Here is an 11,785-nt window from a genome sequence, read left to right on the forward strand (position 1 = left end):
AAACAATCTCTTGAATAAATTCAGTTCTCAAAAGGCATTCAGTACTATTAGTAGAAAAGTTTCCTGTGACATATTTAAACTAATGATACACAAAATTAATATTAGAGTTGCCTTGTGTTGTTAATCTGTTGAAGAGAAATAATGATAAATACAGTTAATGAATAAAATCCAGAATTTGTTTCCAACAAAAAAATCACTCTCAACTGCTGAAACACCAACTTCAGTTCTAGTAGCATATCTCCAACTTGAAGTTAAAAGTGCATTCTGTTAACTATTCTTCTTTTGAGTCTTATGCTATAGAGTAGGATGACAGAAAAGTGGTGTAGAAAATGAGAGCAGGTGAGAAGAAAATATTTTACATATAATTGATTTCTATTCCATTTCTAGGCCATTTAGTTGTCACCTGGCACATTGTCATCATGTGTTTTGTTTCACTACCAATCTATTTTTAACCTGCATATCTGGCAAACAGGAAAAATTCTCTCCTTTATAAGTGTTATAGTATCTAGATAAGCAGTACTATAATCAGCTTTCATTGACACCATCTTGCCTAAGTGAAAAAAGTTTTGATACTGGTTGTATTTGCTCACTTTTGTGTTTAAAGATTAACTTTTTTTCTTTTTACATTAGAAAAAAAATAAAAAGAAAGAAAATATCCCTGTTATGCAACTTCTGTCTCTCAAAACTTTATTCTCTGTAAGGGAAAACAGTCAGGCCAAAAATTCCTAAAATAAAAAGGACAGCTGAGGAAGAGAGAGTCCTGAAATAATACACTTTTGTTAGTATCCAAATGCTAGTTTTAAAAGTTAGTGTTCCGTCAGTGAGAATATTACTGCAGTTAACTTGTGTTTTTCCGTGGCAGGATTGACATTAATGATAAATATTCTGCAGGGTGTACTCTCCCTGCTCTGAAAAGTGCACTTTGGCTTCGCTGTGTTCTTATAGCTGCCTAATTTCAATGATGTTACTCTCTTTTGATCTTGCAATCTTCCCAATTTTTCTATTCATTTTCCTTTCAATAAAGTAAATGCTTTCCTTGCGTACCAGTGAAAAATTTTTCTAAGACTGGAAAAGCATTTTTTTTGTTCAGCTGAAGTTTTTCATAAATACATAGTATTTAAATAAAAAAACCCAACTCTCCTCCTGCTTACAGCCTGTAGGCCAAATCCAGAAGGCTGTTTTTCTTTTCAACTGGCATCTTTTATCTGTATGTCTTTAATATTCTTCTCTGCAACAGTGCAGATGCAAGTACTTATGACGGTAAAGCCTTCTCACAAAGATAATAATGGGTGCACTGCAATAATACATAGGATGATATACAGATAACCCCACTGTCCTTTGCGAGGTTAAGACATTTTAAATGAAGAAAATTGAAAACTTCATGGATTTCTGTATATTTTTCAGAACACATTTGTTTTCAAAATACTCAGTGATCTGTGATTTTGTTCTCAGGTGTTAGTAATGAGAACTCTGACTCAGGGAATTACAGCTAGAACGAGTGTTTAACATAACAAAAAGCTAAATTAAACTAGGGGACAAGCTTTGAGGAGAGAAAAGGTTCTGTTGGTACCTAAGGCCACTCATCCGTGTTCATTTAAAGGGGATCCCTATGCCCTCAGATCCCTAAATAGCGCAGATTTGTATAGGACCAGGCATCAATAAAGAGAGCACATACTATGGTATTTACATCTGCATTCTCTGTGGGCATGTGGGCTGCTGTTCCAGATTGCCTGGTGCTTTTCCTCTGCTTATCTGCATGGCACATTGAAAGTGCTTTTGGCAGCTTGTTCCTAAACTCTCCTGTTTCTGAGCTCAGCTCTGTGAAAAGCCTGACATAAAGAGCCAAATCACTATCAGGACAACATTACCTTTCAGCCCAGTCATCTCCAGCGTGCTTTTTAGAAGCCTTTCTGGTCTGAAACCTGACAGCAGCCTGACATTGGGAAAGGAGCTGTGTGGTCACTGAATGGTGAGTACTGTTTCCTGCTCTCCAAAAACCGCAGAGTGGTAGGCAAGGAGTCAGTGCATCTGACTGCCAGATGTCTGTCTCATAAACATCCAGACACCTACACCAGATACTGTCTGGACCCTGAGGAAGATACTGGCTGAGTGCTGTAGAGTGATCCTCAGCGGAGAGACAGCTTCCAGATGGAAGAGTCGATGCCCATGTATATAAGTCTGTGCTGAGTTCACCCTTTAGCTGCTGAAGTAGACAACTGACCTCAGAGAACCACGGGCTGTTGAAGGGACATTTCTGGAAGCCAGTAAGCCTACTGTTGACTATCATCTGGCAAAAGACTTGAGGAGGTGGCATTCACCAGTTTGAAAGCTCTTGCTCATCACCTCTGTGAGTAGTGCATACAAAAAAGATCATCCCTTGAGCTTTCTCCCCCCTCCTGTAGTATCAGGGTTATGTACATGGTGCTTAGTCTCTGTTCTGCTTAATTCTCAGTTCTTCACCAACCAGCACCTAGAGTGCTGATTCCCCAGAAGAGGGGGAATCCCTTACTCAAAACTAACAACTTAGACGGTAACTGGCCTAACCCAAAAGTTTTGACGTTTGTTATAGCTCTCCTAAGTCTCTTGAAGAGCTACTTATCCTGATAGCCCAAAGCAAAGCAACATAAAATCACTCAAAATTTATTTGGCTTTCTATATTCAAAATGTTAGTTAGGAGAAGTCACTAAATTTTCCTATGGCCCTGTAATCAAACAGGAGTTTTTACTTAATGTTATTCAGATTTCAGTGATAAGTAAGAGATTTTCAAAACATAAGGATTGTTTAAAAAAGAGGCAAGATATCCCAACAGCTGTGGGATTCTAAATAGATTTTACAAAACCCAAAACTAATCAGCTAAGCCAATTGTTGGAAATTGAAACCAAGCTGAACAAAAAGTGTATGTTGAATTGACATATTAGCTATTAAGTATTAGAAAAGTATGTTCTCTTAAGTTAGAATTATTAGAAATAATTGATTTTTATATAATTTTTATTTACAGGACTTTGCAGACAGGATATAGTGACAAAGGACAATGGGTATATTTCCTTACAAAGTATATTATCACTTTGTCATGTGCACAAAATATTTAAAAAATCAATAGGGTGAAGAATGTGAAGATTTTAAGGTAGATACTTATTTTTCAGAGGAAAACTCCAGACAAGAAACACATTATATTGAATAGCACTGAAAATTACTTCTGAAAGTATGTTTTTAGTAATGTCTTGAAAGTATGTTTTTAGTAATGTTTTTCAGTAATGTTTTTAGTAATGTATTTGCAGGGGGGAAGAAATACTTAAAATAAACAAAGCAGTCATGCTTTTAACAATTGGGAATTGACATTTTGTGTTATGACAAGTCACCTAGTAAGAAAAATTGTCTAGAGGGAATAAATATTATTATATAATGTGATTTTTATTTTAACAAGTGTATAAAACTGTATTTAAAATGATGCTGCTGCTAACTAAGATGTCACATTACGAGCATTTGATTCTTACATGAGAAATAATTATTTCAACTAGAACCCAGTTTTGCTGACTGGGCTGAGAAAACACTGGTTGACTTACATTCTATATTAAAAGCCCTTCTCAAATTTTAAACATATGATTTGTTTAATGTGCATACAAGGGTAATAAAACCTGCATTTTTTTTTGCTTCAGAAATGTAGAAACCTGCAAATAAAATGCAAATGCTTTAAAAATACACTGTGTTTACAATAAAGAACATACATTTTCATGACCAAATGAAGGATGGGACTGGAACTGAGACTCCCAGTTTTCAGAAGTAGACAAGTCTAACAATAGACTATTTGACATTATTTTTAAATCACAGAACAAAAAGCTAAAATTCCATACTCAGAAAAATGAAGAGCATTTTAAATCAGAACTGTTTTTTAAAAATGTCTTCATTGGCTATTGTGTCTCACACAAAAGTAATGTTAATTCATGGTCATACTTGGAAAACATTTCTTGCATTGCCTTAGATGATGATAGGGGACTGTGGAGGTATATTTTTGTTTCCAGTGAGAAAGCTTAGATGCTTGTCTTTTAGGTAGCTGAATTCCACACTGCAGGTTTCTGAAGGAGACAGCATGATTATGCCAGCTATTCCTCTAGAGAAGAAGGAAAGGCTAAGAAATGTAAGCAAAGTGAAAGAGGAAAGGAAAGGTCTGCTTTTTCATTTCTTCGTCTAAGACAATCTGTTAATCTTGTGTCTGTCCTCGTGAGAGAGAACGGTGAGGTCTGCACAAGCTTCTTGCTGACTCTCTTGCCATCTTGGAAACTAGCATGGGCATCTGAAATTGGCATCCGTACCTGCAACAGAGGTGCTTTACCTGCTTCTGTTCCTTAGGCTGACTGAGGCATTGCATGTATGACTTACTACTGGGGAATTTTTCCATTGTTATACATTTTTCACAGAATCACAGAATCACAGAATCTTCATGGTTGGAAGGGACCTTTGAGATCATCAAGTCCAACCATAGACTTTCCAGACTTCCATGCTACCCAGAGTTGCTTCAGCACGTTAAATCCCTCTCCATATGGCAGGGGTTCCACTGTGGGCCAAGAGCATGGATAGAGTGCTGAAGTAGTGCTCTCAACCTCTCCCAAATACATTGTGCTACTTTTGGAGAAAAATACAGGTGAATTCTTCCTTGTGGAATTTGCTGCCAAATTTGGAGATGTGTCTTGGCCATTCTGGAAGTGGGAGAGAGAGAGAAGAGAGATTTGGAGAAAAACATGAAAAGGCATGTGGGATTGAGAAGGGGACAACCGGGTTCTCTAGAGCATGTTCTGGCACCAGCATATACAACATCGTCATGAAATATCAGAGTCCTTGGACTGCATTTTGCGTCCGCAGCCTCTGCATAGAGCAGATTGCTACTGTGTACAACTCAGGTTTTGGTGAGAGCTGGAGAGAAAATATGGTGGGAATCAAGGCATCTGTGGGAACTGCTTAAGATATTTTGATATGCCAAATATTCCCATATAGAAGTATGATGCAGGCATTCATAGCCTGAGTAAAAAAGGCCTGAGTATTTCAATCAGATTCTAGATACCTGAAACATGGATTTTTGCCTCAGAAAGGAGAGGGTTGTTTTTCATCCTGCTCCTGTGTGGCTTTTTTGTTGCTGGGACTGAAATGGAAAGAGAGGGGAGGGTCATGAGGAGATCACGAGGCTTTGGGGATACTTCTGCAGAAAGCAGGTATTGTTGTCAACTGGATACTACTAACAGCAGGGAAACGGACTAATAAGCACATTTGAGCCTCTGATAGTATGGTAGCGTAAGACATAGTTATTGTAGAAGACAGCAAAATTACCACCGATTTGACTAAAACAAATTTTCTCTTAATGCTCCAGACTAACAATGCATGGACACATTTCTGCAGAAATAAGCTAAGCAGTCTCTTCACCACTCTGCCAAACGGAGTGTTTATAGAACGGCAAGGGTGGAGAGCCTGTTCACAGCAATTGTCTCTGCTTCAGCAAAGAGAGCCACAATTCCTACACTCACTCTGCTACGGTGCTATAATTATCCCTCAGTACTTGATGACTAATTTGAAGCCAAGCACTCTTAGAGGCTGCCCAAGTAATATTTTAAGTATATTTTTAGAATACATGTTTTTTCTGTTGGAAACAAAAGTAAGTCTGGTAGTTCGTACTACCTACCTCTAATAGACATTCTGGATACAAATGCAGTGGAATTTGAATCAAGCTTAAGTTTATGAAAAATGCTTTGTCTTGGCTATATAGGCTGCCATTTCTATAATCAGTAAGGGCACTGTTCATTTCAGTTGTATATTAATCTGAAGAATTCAGAAGCACATTGCTAACAAATCTCTACCTAGAGCCTCTGTGAGAATAAATAGTATGGCTGTTTCCTAAAGAGTTTAGATTAGGGCATAAAGATACAAAATGGGTAGAGAAATTAGAATTCTTTGAGTCAATCACTAAATAAGCCTTTTCCTTCTGCTCACTTTGCAGAAAGTGAGGTGTGAAATACTAGCTTAAAATGTATTTTGCTTTCTAAATCCAACTAAAGTAAAAATAACAGCTTGTAACAAAAATCTGAAGAATATATGGTGTACAACGCGGCATAGCAAGTCACAAATAACCTTACACAGTTTCTAAAAGTGTCAATGCAATACTTTCCTGCGGCAGAGGCAGGACCTTTATTTTCCCAGCATACACATTTTTTCCCCAGAGGATATCTAGCAGTCTGATATTCTTCTATGAATACAAAGGAGCCAGAGTTCTGTCTGAATGCAGGCTGCAGGCATGCACCCTTTAGCAGTTTACACTCCACTGAGAGCAAAATCATGAATTTCGTATTCCTTGAAAGCACTTGCTCTTCTGTGACCCAGAAGCAGGCCTTCTGTGGTCAGAAGAAATTTATATCCGGATTTTGAAGCTCTGCCAAGAACCCATTTCGGACTATAGAAATAGCTTTTTATGTATCTGTTTTTCTAGGTGCTTTGACACTGCTTGATGGATTCACAGCTTCTGGGGCCATTCTCTTAGGGAAAAATACAGTCATCTTGATTCAATCTCTAATATAAAGGCTTAAGGGTAAAGCAGTGTAAGTAAAAAATCAACACAAATAATTTCATACATTAAAAGACAATAGGAGAAGATAATTTTTGGAAGGTGGTTCTACTGATAGTTACTAAAAGTAAAATTTTTCTTTCAAAGCCCCAGCTTAACTGATCTGCCAGAATCTAAAAGGGGAAGGATTATATAAATGCTCTAGTTCTTGTACTCTTTCCTTATGCTTTGATATCAGTCATTGGCAGGATTAGATAGACCTTTGCCCTGGTCCTATGTAACATTCCTTATATTTCAGTGTTGATATTCCAAACACAACAGTGTCGGCTCCTGCTTGAAAAGTCAAGTGAAACACACAATCAGAAAACCCACAGTAAGACAATGCAAGACCAAGAAATTATTTCAAGACTAATGGTATAGACAACTGGAAAAATAATGAACAATTTGAAAAGGAACTTATATTTTTTTAAAAATTCCTTTTTAATGGTGTAATTCAAAAATGGTAGGCTAACAAAGAGTAAGTTTCCTTTCTCAATAACTTGAAATAATTCTGTAAAGGCATATATTACTGTGCAGGATTACCTTACTCTCTTTCAGAATAAACATACTCAGTTTCCTTTTAAACAAATTAATTTATTTTTTTGTATCACACTTCTTATGGTCAGGGTCTGGGTCATAAGTGATGTGAAAGAATCTCTGTGAGTTACTTGTACTGTGAATCTTCAGATACCATAAAGTACTGCAGAGCTCAACACAGCCACATAAAGCTATTTATTTTACCTAGCATTTATTTTACTTGTATATGTTCTAGAGGAGCTTACAAGCTAGCTAAGGACTGTATCATGGCACACTATAGTCCAGAAGCATATACATTTGTGCATATACACACACTATATATATCCATGTATGCTATATGTAATATTTTTATATACTGTGTACATATATATATGCCCATATAAATATATAGGCAAATTCAGAGATGGGAATGCAACAGAATGCCTAGAAAATTTAAATTAAGGTAAATTAAAATTAAATCCAGGCATGTTCACATTAATGGAAATACAGCATGGCCAGGGATTTCACTTCAGTTGTTCCCAAATGGGACTAGAAGGAACCACATGTGTAACCTAGCTCGTCTTCCTACAATGATAGCCAGCCAGGCAGCAATATTTTAGTTCAGAGCACTACAACTGCTCCACAAACCTGCTCCACAAATGTCTACATGGTTCTGTATAGCTTACCTCTACATGCTGTTGTCAGTGGTGTTGTATAGCTGCCTAGCTTGGATTTGCATAAAGCAATCAGATATATCCATGTATCTATTCATAAACTGTTGAAGGAAATTTGGTTTTCAGTCTTATATATTTCATTATCACATGTTCAAATTTTTTCCATGCTATTCCCTTACCTTTTGCTTTTCAAATACATTTGGAAAATAATAGAAATTAAGTGGCTTGTAGTATAAAGCTTAGCTTTTAAGCTTTCAACCTGGTTGCCTTCCATTGCCTCCAGTATCTGCAAATGTGCAAAACAGAAAGTATGATTTATACAAACTAACTATTGTACTTATTTAAGTCCAGTTCATTTCAGGATAAGTGGCACAGTCACTTAAGAAGAAAGCAAGCAGATAAGTCTCGACCTGAAGCTAGAGGGCTATGTAGTTAGACACCTGTGCAGTGCAGTTTAATACCCATATCTGGAAAACAACAGCCTCATGCTTACAAGCTCAAAAAGGAACATACCATATTAAAAGTTATATGAAATCTTAAAAATTTAAGTGAAACAAAGTAAAAAGTATTCTGTATAGCCTTCGTACAGTCATTTGATGCCTGAAAACACATTAGATGATTGAATTTTGAAAACAAGCAAGTAAGCTGCATGTGTAAGATTTATGTTTCTATAGCAGAGAAACAATCTATATGTGGAGAATACAGGAAAATGAGGTTCAAATGAAACACTTAATAGCCCAAGTTCTTATGCAAAGTAATCTATACATGGGCAAGGATCTCAGCTGGTATTATAGAACCATAGAATCCTTTAGGAAGGAAAGGGTTTTTAAGATCATTTTGAGTCCAACTGTTAATGTAACACTGCCAAGTCCAACACTAAACTGTGTCTCTAAGCACCACATATACCTATTTTTTAAATGCCTTCAGGGATGGTGACTTAACCACTTCCCTGGGCATCCTGTTCCAATGCTTGACAACTGTTTCAGTGAAGAAACTTCTCCTACTATCCAATATAAGCCTCCCCTGGTGCAACTCGAGGCCATTTCCTTTTGTCCTATCACCTGTTATTTGGGAGAAGAGACCAACACCCACCTTACTGCAACCTCCTTTCAGGTAGTTGTAGAAAGCGTTACGGTCTCCCCTCAACCTTCTTTTCTCCAGACTACTCCTGTTCCTTCTTGAAGAATGACCACCCTTCCTGGACTCCTTTGCCCTTCAGGACTGCCTCCCAAGGGATTTTGTCAACCAGTCTCGTAAACAGGTCAAAGTCTGCCTTCCAGAAGTCCAAGATGACAGTTCAACTAACCCCACTCCTTACTTCTCCAAGAATTGAAAACTTTGTCATTTCATGATCACTACGCTCAAGACAGCCTCCAACCTTCACATCACCCACAAGTCCTTCTCTGTTCATGAACAACAGGTCTAGCAGGACGCCTTCCTCAGTTGTCTCACTCACCAGCTGTGTCAGGAAGTTATCTTCTGTACACTCCAGGAACCTCCTAGACTGTTTCCTCTCTGCCGTATTGTATTTCTGGCAGACATCTGGTAAGTTGAAGTTCCCCATGAGAACAAGCGCTAGTGACTGAAAGCTTAGGAAGTGTGGGTTAGATGAGTGGACAGTGAGGTGGAATGATGTCCCAGTTTGAAGTAAAACAGAACCAACTTTCTGTTTAATAATTTTACATTTTAGCTAGGCCTCTTCTAACTCTCTGAAACTGCTTGTTTCTCCACAATATGCCATTAATTTCGGAGAGTTAGAACAGGCCTATCTAAAATGTAAAATTACTACACAGAGAGTTGGTTCTGTTTTACTTCAAACTGGGACAATTGAGAACCAGCTGAATGGCAGAGCTCAGAGGGTTGTGATCAGCAGTGCAGAGTCCATTTGGAGGCCTGTAACTAGTGGTGTTCCCAAGGGGTCAGGTCTGGGTCCGGTCTTGATCGATATATTCATCAGTTACCTGGATGAGGGGACAGAGTGTACCCTCAGCAAGTTTGTTTACGATACAAAACTGGGAGGAGTGGCTGACGCACCAGAAGGCTGTGCTGCTGTTCAATGAGACCTGGACAGGCTTGAGAGTTGGGCGGCGAGGAACCTAATGAAGTTCAACAAGGGCAACTGTAGGGTCTTGTAGGGAGGAATAACCTCATGCACCGGTATGTATTAGGGGCTGACCTGCTGGAAAGCATCTCTGCAGAGAGAGACCTGGGAGTCCTGGTAGACAGGGTGACCATGAGGCAGCAGTGTGCCCTTGTGGCCAAGAAGGCCAATGGTCTCCCGGAGTGCATTAAAAAAGGGTGTGGCCAGAAGATCAAGAGAGGTGTGTCTTTGCTGTTGCTTGGCTCTGCATCCCCTACCTCCATTGAGATGACAGACCGAAGGGCCTTGCTAGCACACCATCCCTCAAACATTGGCATGTTATCCCCAGGCTTATCTCTAGCTAGCCTGGTTTTATCCCTTTCCCCCTTCAAATTTAGTTTAAAGGTCTTTCAATGAGCCCTGCTAACTCCTCTTCATCTGATATATTTCCAATTGCAGATTATCTGGGTGTTAGTTACAAGTATTTTTGAATGATTAACCCCTCAAATGCTGTTATACTCAGGAAAGATATAATATACAACCCTGGTTTGTCCAATATTCATTTTCTCAAGACTTTCTAGATAGATTTTTGTCATTTCACAAGTACAAAAATTTTTCTTTCCCACTCATTTTTCTTCCCCACCTGTCAGATTTACAAACTCCATCTGGAATCTGAAAAAAGCAAGCTGTTCATTCCCTCCACTTGACTTTCTAATGAGGATTCTGCAGACAGAACTAAGCTGATAATTTGGATGATGTAGAAGGAAAGCTGCAGTCCAGCTCATTCTTCCATAACTATATTGATACTATAACACAGAAGTGAAAAAAAAAAGTCTTTGGCATTAGCATATATGATTCGACAGCAGTCGATATAGATTCAGAGTAATAAGACATCACTCTTTACAATGTTATTTTTCCTGACCATAACCTCTGCAGATTGGTTTATTAGTGGATCTAATTTTATCACATTCTCAAGGTGCCTATATGCAAAGAACCTGTATATATTTCTTTATCTCTATCAAGAAAAAAATGTCTCTGTACAGCTTCAAAACTATACAAGACTGCTTTAGGAGACTAGAATTTCTTTCTTTCAGGAAAAATACACCCTCCTTCATTTGTCCATTTAGCATTATTGGAACATTTATCTGACTATTGAGCTCTACTGTGAGTAGAAGTACCACATCCAGTATTTAACCATGAAAAAAAGATCTGATTTATGAAATCACAAAATAAACAGGAAAGAAAAGATGGCTGTCATCCTAAATGACAAGCTCATAGCAGCTAGGCTCTTTTGGGAAACTGCCAAACATCAGTTACCACCCACATACATGACTGCAGCTCTAACATTAAGAAACAGACATTAAAATCATGTAAATATAACCAACTTTCTGAGATACAACAAGTATTAACAGTTTCACATTCATTCATTTAAAAGCATATTGGAAAAATAAATCCAATCTGCACTGACATCTGTTATTTTACAGTTTTTCAGTTAATGCATTACAGCTTGAAAGTGGCTTATTTTTCCTTTCTGAAAATTACTGAAAACTGTAAATATTCTTTTACTTATTAGAGAAAGCAATAGCAAAATTGTTTACACAGGTGAGATAAGAGGTAATTAGGATATACGCTCTTTACTGTGTTTGGTGTATATTTGTAGGTGGAATTAGCATAATGGATCACATAAAAAATGTCTGACCATGACAAAAACAATAAAAAGGTATTCATAATGAAATTGTATATTCTGTATTTCCATAATGTGAACAGAGGTGATTTTACATACCATAAGCACAGAAAGTCAGGTAAGAGACATAACTGGAATTGTAATAGTGTATTACTTGACTCATCAGCAAGTAATGAACAAAGCATTAACATACATTTTATTTTCTATTTCCTTGTCATATGCATTAATGGATGTGGAAGGAATTCATA

The sequence above is a fragment of the Numenius arquata genome, chromosome 6, assembly GCF_964106895.1.
Source record: "Numenius arquata chromosome 6, bNumArq3.hap1.1, whole genome shotgun sequence".
NCBI lineage: Eukaryota > Metazoa > Chordata > Aves > Charadriiformes > Scolopacidae > Numenius > Numenius arquata.